A 13125-nucleotide genomic window follows, 5' to 3' on the forward strand; every position below is an offset into this window, starting at 1 on the left:
AGCATTCCCCAATTTTGGGGACCAGCAGTGTGAAATCAAAATGTCAGCAAGATTTGTTCCTTCTTAAAAAACCAAAACCAAAACCCAACGATAGGGGCTGGGGATTTAGCTCAGCGGCACAGCACCTGCCTGGCAAGCGCAAGGTCGTGAGTTCAATTCCCGTACCAGAAAACAAACAAACCAAAAAAAAAAAAAAAAAAGTGTGATAAAGTATACATAACAAAAAATTGACTATCTTAAGCATTCTGAAGTATACAGCTCAGTAGTCTTAAATTCATTCACAAGGCTGTGCCACCAATTTCTGGATACATTTTTGATTGACATATTTAAGTACTGCAGAAAAGGACACAAATGCTAAATATGCAACACAATGAATTTTCACAAAGTGAACATTCCCATATAATCTGAGCCACCCTAGAAAATAAAATATGATCAGTACCCTAAGAGTACTCCTCCTTCCCTTCCAGTCACCATCCCCTCATGCAAAAGTCACCATGACCCTTACTTCTACTGTCTTAGAGCAGTAGTTGCACCTGTTTCTGAACTTTACATAAATGAAATTATGTAGTATTTATGCTTTAACCCTTTGTTCCTCTTGACCAGTGTCATAGTTTCAGAGTTCCCCCAAAGTCAGCCTAATGTAGTTTGTGCCTTTTCATTGCTGGGTAATATTCTATTGTGTGGCTCTGGAACAGTTTAATCTATTGTTGATAGGTATATGCTTTGCTTTCAGGGTGGACCTATAGTGAATACTCTTATTGGCACAATAAATGATTCTATGACCATTCTTATAGATGTTTTTGTTGTACATATGGAATGCAAATGTGAGAGTAGAATTGCTGCAACACCGGGTCCAGAATGTTCCCCCGAATCTCACTGTGTTGAAGGTTTCCCCCAAATCTCACTGTGTTGAAGGTTTAGTTGCAGATGGGCTTTGGAAAAGTGACTGGATCATGAGGACTCCAATTTCATCCGTGTATTAATCCAATAATGAGTTCATAATCTCATGGTATTATTGGGAGGTGATGGAAAAAGAGGTGTGACCTATTTGGAGGGAGTAGGTAGTGGGGAGATGAACTTAGGGACTGTATCTGGTCCCCTGACCCTTTCTTTCAGCTTTTTCCTCTCTCTACTTCCCCTGAGCTGAGCCACTTTGCCCTACTCTTTACCTGCCACATTGTGCTGTCTCATCACAGACCAGGAAGCAAGAGCGCCAACCAGCCATGGACTGAAACCACTGAAACTGTGAGCCTAGACCTTTCTTCTTTTAAATTGACTTCCCCGGATACTTTATCACAGCAGCAAAAAGCCAACTGTTGTACTCAAGTTTAAAAGAGTCTGCCAGGGACTGAATGTTTGTGTTCTCTCTGAACTTACACACTGACATCTTGACAGATGGTATCGGGATGGGAGACCTTTGAGAGACCTTTGGGAGATGATTGGTCGTGAGGGTGGATACCTGAGGAATAGTATTATCCGCTTCATAAAAGAGGCCTCAGGGCTCCTGTACCTCTTTCTCTACAGAGGACACAGTGAAAAGATGGCTGACTGTGAACAAGGAAGCAGCCCTCACCAGAATCCAGCCCTGCTGCTGCCCAGACCTCAGACTCCCAGGCTCCAGAACTGTAAGAAATGCATTTCCAGAGTTTATAAGCCAATCTGTGAAAATGTGTTACAACAGCCCAAGCAGAGTGAAGACAGAAACAGGGAGGTTTCCAAAGAGACTGTACCAGGTCACGTGCTCACCAGCAGTGTCTAGGGTTCTGTGGCTGTGCCCTCCCTAACAGTTGGGAAGTTTGTCTTGCTCATTTGCCATTCTGGTGGGTGTGCAGTGCAAGCTTGCTGGAGTTTTAGTTCACATTTCCCAGCTGAACAATAAGGCTGAGCACCTTTTTGTATGTTTCTGGCAATTTAGATATCCTCTCTGATGAAACATTTGTTCAAGTCTTTTACTTCTTTTTTTAAATTAAACCACAATACTTTATTAGATAGAATTTTAAATGTTAACTACAGTTTAAAATGCTAAGTACAGTTGAGAATTTTTTCAGCATTGTTTTACACTTAGAAGTCAAATAGAAGGAAGTACACTCTAATCAGAGCCCTAAATTAATTTTTGAATTTTCTACTATGACAAATTCCAACAAAAGTGAAACATCTGTTTATTTTTACATAATTATTTACTATTAACTGTCTCTATATGTGTATCAATATAGCACCGTACTCCATAAATAAGTTACAGATATTATTTCAATTCGAAGATAACCATTAAAAATGAGTAAAAAATAAATGTAAAAAAAAGTAGCAATTGGAACTACCTAACTGTAAGCTAAACAGAACTAAAAATGAAATAAGTACAGCAAGCCAATGGGCCCTTCCAAACAGGCTGAAAAAAGGACTGCTTCTACAAAGGCTAAGAATTCCAGACCTTATAATAATCTGTGTGGGATGTTTCCTTTTTCTCTTTTTAATTTTCTAATACATGTTTGCAATGCTTTTTGAATACATTCATTGTCTTTTTAAAGAGAACCAAATTCCACATGAAACAATACCTTTTTCCTATTGATTTGTATGAATTATTTATATATTCTGGGAATAAATCTTTTCTTGGATAAATGAATCACAAATATCATCTCCCATTCTATATACCCCCCACACACACACACACCACACCCTGCACTGGGACTGAATCCAGGCCTTTGTATTAAGCTACATCCCCAACTTTTAAGTTTTTTAATTTAATTTTATTTTTATTTTGAGACAGGGGATCATTAAGTTCCTCAGGCTGGGTACTCAATCCTCCTGTCTCAGCCTTTTCAGTATCTGGGATTAGGGGCCAGTGCCACCATGTCTGAATCCTTAGCTTTTGTTTTAACCTCCTCCTAATAATGCTTTTGTTCATTAAAAGATCTTCATTTGACTGCCTTCAAATTCTGACTTTCCTTTACAGTTGATGACTTCATGTATTCTGTTTGAGAACTATTTTCCTACTTTGAGAGCTATAAGGGTATTTTCCCATGCTGTTTTCCAGAAACTTTATTGTTTTACAATCTATCTGAAATTGTTTTTACCTTGCTTTAACAAAAACCATTCACTGCAATGTTTCAAGCTAAATAATTCAGACATGACCAGGAAGGTGGTTTCTAGGGAGTAACCTTTACATTTGTTTGTTAGTTTTGTCCCTGCGAGAAAATACTCTTTTAATGTCTATCTGTGAGAAATAAAAGCAGGTAAGATGAGCCTCATCCTACTGACAAGGATTGAACTGTTCAGACACTGAGAGTACCCAAGGGTTCAGAGCTTCCCCATCCTTATCCTTGTGGGTTGATTGCCCCTCTCTATCTTGAGCTTTGCTTATTTATTTTTCTAAAAGCAAGATGGGACAGAAGCACTTCTCGTTGACTTGAAGAGTAATGCCTGGATCTATGAACGCCTGTCTTGCGTACTAAATGCCAAGAGCAATGGGTCACCTGCCCGGCATTCATCTTTCCTAACTCACTCTCCCTGGCTGCAGGTAGTGGATGGGCTCTGATCAGACAGCTGTGGGGCTCCTCTGCCTTGGACTGGAGACATTTCAGGTTAGACTATTTATTCTCTAGGCCGTAAAGCTGTCATCTGCGTAATATAGGAACTGCCTCCATGAGTGGCTGAGCTCAGCATAGATCTCCACAGTTAGTGGCTCATGAGATGCTGAGAAGTGGAGAATGTTCTCCTTATCTGTCATTCTCTCCTCTCCTCCCTCAAGCCCACAGCTCTCCAGCAGCCCCCTCCTCACTCTGCCCACCTTGTGGGCCTGAGGGATCGGGCCATCATAGTGTCTGCTGAAAGTCACTTCTCCCTTGGTGTGTGGTGCCACGTTTTCCCTCTTCCTGCCTCTTGTCATTTTTATGCCCTCCATGGAACCTTCAATAGTTTCACTGGGCTGCTATTTTACTTTTAAAGTGATCTGGCTCCTTTAAAAAAACATGTTCACCTTTAAAAAAAAAAGTCTCATCATTGTAGAGTTTCAGGATCCTTGTTTGTTTGATGGCGCATCACCCGACCTCCAAACTCAAGGGCAAACGTTTTACAAGGCCTGCATGCAGAAAGTAACTTCAACTTCACCAGGTCTTGAAAAGGACAAGAAGTTTGCAGTCCCACAGCTAAAGCAATGGAAACACCAGGAGGCTAGAAGGAACACGGTGGATTCCAGGCTCGGCTCTGCTGGCAGCAAACCACAGGCCCTTGATCTCACTTTCCTGTGTCTCGGTTTCCGTTCAGTTACATGAAGGAATTGGCTCTGCCAGGGCACTTTCAGTTCCACCCGCGTAGAATCCTCTAACAGTTGGACACATTCAGAGTTAAAATGTCAGGCCTGTGACTCAGCCTTGTAGATATAGCAGAGCTAGAAAACTGGAGCTGAGGGACTCTCTCACTCTCTTTCACCCATTTGATTTTCAAAAGCATTTTATAGCCATTCCTCCTTCCCCTGTCCTAAGAGAGGAAGAAAATAAAATAACAAATACGCAGAAGATCTCTGATGCTCCACGCAAGAGCACACATATGTTGGATCTCCCAGCCTGACCTTCGGTTACCTTTACCCTACTCCCACCTTGTTAAGGGTTCATAAATATGTACTACATGTCGTGCATGCAATTAAGATCAGAGTGAGTTCTGGGACAAATGTGCGTGTTCAGAACCCCTGACATGACCCAGCACCCTGTCAATCATTCCTGCCAGTCACATCCAGAGATTCGGGGGAGGGGCCTGGGCAGAAGTACATATCCTTTAATTTCCAAAACCCTGATCTATCAGGGCTGCTGTTGCTGTAGCTGTGTTCAATGCTTTTGCCTTTCTGTCACCCCAGCGCTATTTTTCTGTTGATGTCATATCTTTTGTCAGCACGGACTTGCCCTGAGCACAACTTCCTGTGATTGTCAATAAATGTAGCTGCTTTCTACTTGCTACCAGGTGACACTTGGGAATTCTCCGCTCATTGTTCACAAGAGCCTGGATCATGTCTGCTTGTCACATGGTAACAGACTTTGTTCACTTTTCTGAAGATTTCATTGTTAAAGAACTGTGGAAGGGAGCATTTTCATAACAGAAATCCAACTCACCAAGTTTCCCTGCAAGCACACACACAAAATGCAAAATAATGTAAAGTCTGACTTGAGTTGTAGCTTATTTAGACTCAATAATATTCAACATAACAATAAAAGCCAAGTACAGAAAAAAGATCCTGGGTAGTGTTTTTGGCATTCAATTTAGATTTGATCTGCTAATTTATTTTTTGTGTAGAAACCCTTAGATGTTGATGGACATTTCAATTTTTTTAAAAAAATTCACTTGGCTTTGTTGAAAACACCTGTTGAAATTTGATGTGTAATATACACTCCCACTTCCTTCTTTGGAGAGGTAGCTTAAAAATATTTATTTCTTAAAAGTCTCTCATGACATAGATTCCCTGGAGTGGTTGCTATGTCAACACACTTGTTAGGCATCTTCTGTGTGACAGGTATTGTGGAGATGACAAAGACATATTATGTAAGATATGACCATTTTCCCTAGGAAGTATGCAGCATACTGCATACATGAGATTTAAGGAAATAAAAATGTGAATGGTAATTAAAGATAGTGCATTTTCTTTTCCCAGGATTTTTTTTAATAGAACCTAATACAGTGATTCTAAAATTCATTGGAAAGAATAAATGAGCAAGAATTGCCAAGCAGGTATTGCAAAGAAGGTAGGTGTTTGTTGTAGGGAGGAGGTATGTGCATTGTCTGTTACTCAGAAGTGCTATAAAACCATTGCAATGATAAAAATAAGAGACGATTTCAGATAAAAGAAGATAACAGAATCAGACCTGTGTGCACGCCCGTGCCTGGATGACCATGCATGAATCAGATGATGTTAAATAACTGATAAGCTCTTGAGAAACAACAGTCAATGCTTTTTAATATATGGTAAAATAAATCCCAGTGAACTGAAGGTTAAGTGTAAAAATGAGTAAAAGAAAATATATCTCTCTGTGCTTTTTGATGTGGGATTTCTCACATCTAAAGAAACCATTCCTTGTAAGCAAACACAGTTAGAGGAAAAAATTTTAGATGGACTAATAAAAAGCTGAAAATAAGCATTATGTTTCAAAAGTCTAGACAATTTTAATCTATAATGATAGAAAAAGCGTAGGTGTTGTCTGGGCCCAAGCGTGGGGCAGAATAGAATACAAAGGGGAATGAAGGAGTTTTCTGGGCTGATGAAAATGTTCTGAATTTTGGTTGTTGCCAGTGGTAACACAGGTGCACATATTTTACAGAGCTTATCAAACTTTACACTTTGAATGGCTGCATTTTATTACATGTAAGTTGAACTTTTAAAACTCACTAAAATCTTTAAAGGGAAAACTATGAACCAAGAAAATAATGACAACATCTGTGACAAAAGTCTCATAGCCTTAAGTTCAGTATGAGGAACAGGAACATCCAGGGGAGAAATGGGCCAAGGACACAAACAGGGAAAAGAAAACAGTGGGCCTTAACCACATGAAAACAAATTCAGCTCACCAGGGACCGCAGAGGGTTAAATGGAGACAGACAAAGAGGGCAAGGAATGAGATGAGTTGGTGGTGTGTATGCGGGAGTTACATACCCAAAATATGCAGATGCTGAAAATTACCGAGTAAATGCACATGGAGGCCCGCACTGATCTGAGAGCCTTTGAGAGAGACAGTGCTGAACTCTCACCTCATCTATGGCTTCTCTGCTGAGCTGTGACTCCTTCCCTTAGATCCATTCGAAGATAGTCATGGCACTATGCAGTTTTGTGATAAAGAGAGACTTTCCTTAGTGACAGAAGTCCCATGAGTCCTGGCTGTCAGGCGCCACTTGTCATAGTGATTCTGAATGTTTTCTTTTTCCTGTGCTTTTACCCCTCTCCATTCCTTTAGATGAATCTTACAAATCACATGGTTTTTCCCTTGCAGCCTGCATTATTCTGGACAGAAGAGGTTTCTGCATTTTGTGTTTTGGTCCAGTCTCTCCTCTTACAGAAGCCTGTTCATCACGTGGGTGAATTTAGATACCTCTACTTTGATTTTCTCCAAAACCCTGGAAAATGTCAACATGCTTAGAGTAATAAATATACATCTTGTCAGCTGAGCCAGCTGTTCTGAACATGGCCTGTCTAACAGGTAGGTTTATTCTCTTCCTGATTATTACCATGGATACACTGAGGCTATAACCTCAGAGAAGACTTTCTAGGACCCTAAGTTGCCTTCCTACCACCCAGGAGCAAACTCAACCCAGGTCAGGATGCCAAGGCCAGCTAAGACTTTGAGCTCTCGGTGTCAGTTCATTAGCTATGGTTCCACAGGTCATGTGTATGGCCCTTCCCCTAAAGCCAGCTTGGCCAGTCCCTGCTGGGTTCTGCCACGGGTCTAGGACAGGGCCACAGTGGCTGCCAGCTGGATGATCAAGGACAAGCACCTCACAGATGTGATGGGTGTGCACCACTGGCAGGAATGACAGGGACCACTGAGTCACAGCTTACTTCATCTAGTAGCCCAGCAGTGGTGAGTGCAGACCTCCCAAGGACAGTAAGAGCTGTGGTTCCAGTGGGCAAGCACATGCCGCATCTCTGCTCATGTACTCTTGCTAACCTCCTGTTCACAAAGCATGTCATGTCATATGATGGTTTGTGTGTGTCCCTTACCAGTTTGTGGGTTGGGACCTTAATTCCTCTCTGTGGTTGTGCTGGGGGTTGCTGACTAGTGGATTAATGCCTGTCTCAGGGGGATGAGTAACCTGTGTACGAGGTAAGCTCTCTTCTCTTTCTCACTGCATCTGCTTGCTTTCCCAATTTCCACCATGACTTGAAGCAGTGTGAAGCTCTAACCATTTGTGGACATCTGACCTTGTACTTCCTGACCTCCAGAACCGTGAGCCACTATAAACCTTTTTCTTTATGACCTATTCAGTCTTAGGCAGTTTGTTATAGTAACCAAAAATGGACCAAACCTTACTTTGTAAAGTTCTCATGAGGATTCAGGGAGACACTTCCTGCAAAGGCCTTCTTCACATATTATTGGGTATGTAAATGTTTATAAATTATTGGGTCAATAAATGTGAGGCAAGAAGTCATTGTTTTGCAATTAGAGAAAAATAACAATAAATATTGTTTTTAAGCCATAGTTTTAAAGTCATATTTTGAAAACTATAATTTAAAATAAGATTTGGATTTATTTAGCCTCTGTTGATTGAGGAAATATGTGATAAAAATGGTTAATAACTTTCAGGAATGGGGATGGGGATTTAGCTGGCACTGGGGATTTAGCTCAGTGGCACAGCACCTACCTGGCAAGCACAAGGTCGTGAGTTCGATCCCCGGTACCAGAAAAAAACTAAAAACCAAAAAAAAAAAAACCTTTCAGGAATGCTTTCTATTAGATTTGTATTTGTATTTGTATTTATTTGTATATAATAACATAAAAATAGTAGCACCTATAATATGTGAGAAGGATTTTGTAAACTCACAGATGGTGGTGCTGTGCACAGGGAATTGAAGTCCCGACAGAGATCTTGTCTCACAGGTTAGTAAACAATTATTTGAGACAGCAAAAGAAAAGACATAAAGAAGTTAGTCTGGCCAACTGTCAATTAAATTGTCCAGCTCATCAGTGGGTAATGCTGCTGGTCTGACATTTCCTAAGGTACATTAAGGATGCCTTCAATACAAATAGCATCATAATTTTTTATGATCCCTTAAATATGACCAGCCAGAGTTTGCTCCCTGTTATTGTCCCTCTTTGGTTCAGATGCAATATCCCAGGGGCTTCTGGAAAACACATACTTTCAAAGGTCAATGCTATCTGGGTACTGGCTACTATTATTATGATGCCCAGCTGCCTCAGTCCTGCCAGCCCTGTCTGATTGTCCTACCACCAGCTTCCTGTGACCCTGCGGAGCAGTGAACACATTGCTTTTCCCCTGGTGTGTCTGGGTCCAGGGTCTGCAGATGCTGAACGGTTAAGACAGAGTCTTTCCCAGTAGCTCCTTCCCGTCTCTGCATGGATAAGAACACATGTGCCACCAGTAGGCCAAAGCTGGCAGCCCACATGGCATGGCTCCCAGGACTCTGGTCTGCAGGGCCCCATTGCCTTTCAGGGATCCTCTTCTTCCCACTGTTGGGGCCCCAAGAGCTTCCATTCTGCCCACAGGGAAAGCCTCCAGGGGCTCCATCAAGTCCCACAGCCAGTGGCTGCTTCACTGTCCTTGCAATGTCACTCAGACCTGCTCAGTGTTGCTGCCAGAACTAGCATCTGGCACTGTCACCCACCATAACCTATGGAGTTGGCTGAGCCAGGGGCCCATAACTGCTGCCACAACCCCAGGGATCCTGTGGACCACACATAGTGGGAGGAAAGACCTCTAACTAGCCCCTAAGCAGTGGCTGCAGCAGCTGTCTGCTCCTGCTGGCTCCTGGGAAATCTTTCTTAGGTGCAGCTCTCCAGAACCAAGGGCAAGAATGGTGTTTTCCATACAAAACTTGCCTGTGTCCTGGATGGCACCATGGCTCCATGAATTCAAACCAATACAAAGCCCTCTTCCTCCTGAGACAAAGGGCACCAGGGTGGCCCGGCCAGGGTATGCTGTATCTAGAATCAGTTGACTTCTTGGGCCTTTAGGCTTGGAGCTGCAAACAGCTCACTGGCCTAGGTTCCAAGGGCTCTCACATGCCATTTGAATATTTTCCACTGCACTAACTTAAACAGATGCTCTCAATGTTGTTCAGTGCACAGCTTTCACAACTGTCACAGTGACCCTGTGTTCTTTCCTGATAAAGCCCTTTCTTGGGTTCTGCTGTCCTCACTGCAATCTAACCTAGCACATTATAATTGCCTTCCAGTCCTTGCCACCCAAGAGACTTCACTTTCTTTTCCTTCCATCAGGATACCATTAGACTTGGTTAAAAAAAATCTGCAAGGACAGAGAGATGCTAGCAGAGCTACATGGATAGCAGTAACGGAGCCCTCGTCAGTGGCTGGGAGAAAGATCCAGTTCGAATTGGAAGATGCTCTCAACTCTTCAGATGCTCTGTAGCCATGAGGGTAGGGAGGAGGAAGGCTCCCTGGTGATCAAACTCCCTCCTACCAGGAGCCCCACAAGTGAAGAGGCATCATGAGGGTCGAAGCCTCTGCTTCCTCTTGATGCCAGTCACTCTCCTACTCCTCCCTGGATGGCCTATCTGCAGAGACTCTCCTTCATCTGTGGTGGATGGACAACTGGTGGTCAGCTTGCAACCCCCCGCTGAACTGAATCAGCTGTGGTGCTGGGTGTGGGAGGCCCACTTGAGGGTTGTCGGCAACAGCATAAGAGGCAGAACTGGAGGGGAAGAAGTTGCTGGAAGCTGTTGAGAAGCTGTAGGGAGCTGTTGGTTTTCCTGGAGGAGCGTGTCATGCTGGCTGTCCTGATGAACTCAGCTGTTCTTACTGTTGAAGGGGCTCTGGACCTTACCGCTGTTGAGAATAGTTACAGGTCACTTTGGGGGAAGCTCTGGTCCTCACTTTGAGCATCGCTTACTGGCTTCAAAAATGGTGCGCTGCTCAGTCTCCTGGAGAAGCTTGTCGTGCTGGCTTTCTTGATATGAACTCGGTTGTTATCACTGGAGGAGCTTGGGACCTCACTGTCGCTGAGGATTGCTGTGGTACCTTTCAAGGCAGCTCTGGTTCTTACCTTGAGCTTCGCTTCCTGGCTCCAGTGCAGATTCCTCCACCTCCTGGCACAGATCCTTCATCCCACTAGACTTTCTAGCTTCTGCCACTGACCTTTGGGCCTTCCCAGTGCAGGTCTGTGAAATGGGCCTGCACGAGACATTGCCATGGGCTGTTGGCCTCCAGTTGGACTGGTGGGAGGCATTGTTATGGACTCCAGGTCTTTAGCTGGACTCATGCAGGACATTACCATGGGATCCAGGCCCTCAGCTGGATTCTTTGGTCTTCAGTGTATGGATAGATTTCCTGTACTCTTTTTGTGCACGACTCTTTGGGTGTCTATTATAAAATAATCTTATAATTAAGTGTCCTGTATTGTATTGTTCCCCTTGCAAAACCCTAAACTACAACAATCTGTGTGCCCTTTGTCTGCTTGAAGAGCCTGCAGAGGGAATCTGGAAGCTGCTTCGCATCCCTATTATTCAGAGGCTTTGTGTCCCAGCCTCTCTGGTTACCAATTGGGCCTTACGTCTGTGATTCAGGTGGCTGCCGTCAGGTTAGCGCACCTTCACTCCTCTGAACAGTCACAGCAAGGCCACCTGCAGACAGTGAGACCCTTAATGAGAGACACAATCCCACATGCACAGCCAGTCACGGCACAGTTCACAGTGCCCGTGGAGATGGCAGGCGCTGAGAGGCGAGCTGGCTGAGCACACTGGTGAATAACTGTATCTATATATAAGATCGACCTGGAGCTACCCCAGCTGCAGGCTTTGATGCCACTCATTCGGGCATTTGGAGGTCCCAGGCCTCCTTCAACACTTTGTTCTACTAAATATTATAGCAGCTTCTAAAGCACCAACCAGGCACCTTGTTATGGGCTTGTTTGATGTCCAAGCTGCAATGATTAAACCTTAACCCAGCCCCAGATCCTGAGCCGCAGCCATCAGCTCTGGGCCTGGCTCTTTGCTGAGCTGGCTGTGGGATCGTGAAAGTTGCTTAACCTCTGGCATCTTTGTTTTCTCCTAGCACTAGGGCAGCAGAAGAAACCGCCTAGGAGGCTGGCAGAACCCGCTTGGCCCCTGTCACCCTGCCACGCTCATGTTGGCCAAAGTTTACTGCTGAGCTTGCTTTCCTTTCAAAACAGACGGGCCCCTGCTTGCCAGGGAGGGTGGGAACAGGACTGAACAGGAACAAAGAGCCAGCCAGATGCGTAGTAGGTCTTGCTGTTCTCTGAAGACTGTGTCTGGCTCTGGGGAAAGTTTGGGATTTGCTGATCTCAGTGTATGCAGCTCACACAGGCTCTCTGAGCCTGTTTCCTTCTTGGTATGACGGTGCTGCAGTTAGGATCAAATGGGACTGCACATGTGAACGCTTTCGAGAACATAAAGAGAGTGCAACTCAGAATGCGAGGGGCCATTGCAGTTTGCTCTCAGCTGTAATGAATTACCGTGTGTGTGTGTGTGTGTGTGTGTGTGTGTGTGTGTGTGTGTCTCTAAGGATTGAACCCAAGGCCTTTGCGTTGAAATATATTCCCACACATCTTTTTATTTTTTGGGGTATGGTCTTACTAAATTGCACAGTCTGGGCTTGAACAGGCCACCCCTCTGCCTCGGTCTCCTAGGACACTGGGATTACAGGATTGTACCACTGTGCCTGGCTTCAGATGTTGTTACCTTTGCAATGTCCCCTCAACGAGCTCCCCCTGGCACGCACTGGAAACACCCAGGCAGAAGAAATGGAAGAGATATGCCTCCTCATCCTGTTCACATTTCCGGTGTGATTTCTGAGAATGCCCGTGTTGAGGCATGCTGGAAATGCTCAGCCGGTCACCACTGACCCAGGCAGTCCCCAGAGCCCAGCTGTCACATGCATATGCTTTTCCTGGCATTTCCTTTCTTGGGTCATCACGTGAATGAGTCTCTAGCACTATCCCTTACCTCTAGCATCACGTGAATGAGTCTCTAGCACTATCCCTTACTCAGAGCCCATGCCAGGATGAAGGCCCTGTCTCCCAGCCAGTCCACGAGAGCAAACTGCAGTGGCCCCTCGCATTCTGAGTTGCATCCTCTTTATGTTCTCAAAAGCGTTCACATGTGCCGTCCCATTTGATCCTAACTTCAGCGCCATCACACCAAGGAGGAAACTGAGGCTCAGAGAGCATGCGTGAGTTGCATACACTGAGACCAGCAAACCCCAAACCCAGAACTTTCTCCAAAGCCAGACGCAATCTTCAGAGGACCGCAATACCTACTATGCATCTGGCCGGCTCTTTGTTCCTGTTCGGTCCTCTTCCCACTCTGTCGGGCAAGTGGGAGCCTGAGGCTGCTGGTCATGTGCTGGTCATCTTTCACAGCTGCCAGGCAGCCTGAGGACAGAGGCACAGATGACTGAGGCTGGCTCCTGCTGGAAAGCACCTGGGGAATAAAGGGTGCAC

General features: G+C 44.4%; 1 long non-coding RNA gene across 2 annotated transcripts; it reads left to right on the top strand.

Annotated features, from left to right (window-relative positions):
* Positions 1-966: 966 nt before the first annotated feature.
* Positions 967-10367, top strand: LOC102010349. Of its 2 annotated transcripts, XR_001236720.1 has the most exons (7): positions 967-1245; positions 1525-1625; positions 4879-5011; positions 5633-5723; positions 6963-7169; positions 7857-7916; positions 9927-10367. It is a non-coding gene; the product is annotated as an uncharacterized LOC102010349 (long non-coding RNA). The 2 variants fall into 2 exon arrangements; XR_263253.2 differs by lacking the exon at positions 7857-7916.
* The last annotated feature ends 2758 nt before the right edge of the window (positions 10368-13125 follow it).

This window comes from Chinchilla lanigera, unplaced genomic scaffold, assembly GCF_000276665.1.
Source record: "Chinchilla lanigera isolate Chin_1 unplaced genomic scaffold, ChiLan1.0 scaffold00064, whole genome shotgun sequence".
Classification (NCBI taxonomy): Eukaryota; Metazoa; Chordata; class Mammalia; order Rodentia; family Chinchillidae; genus Chinchilla; species Chinchilla lanigera.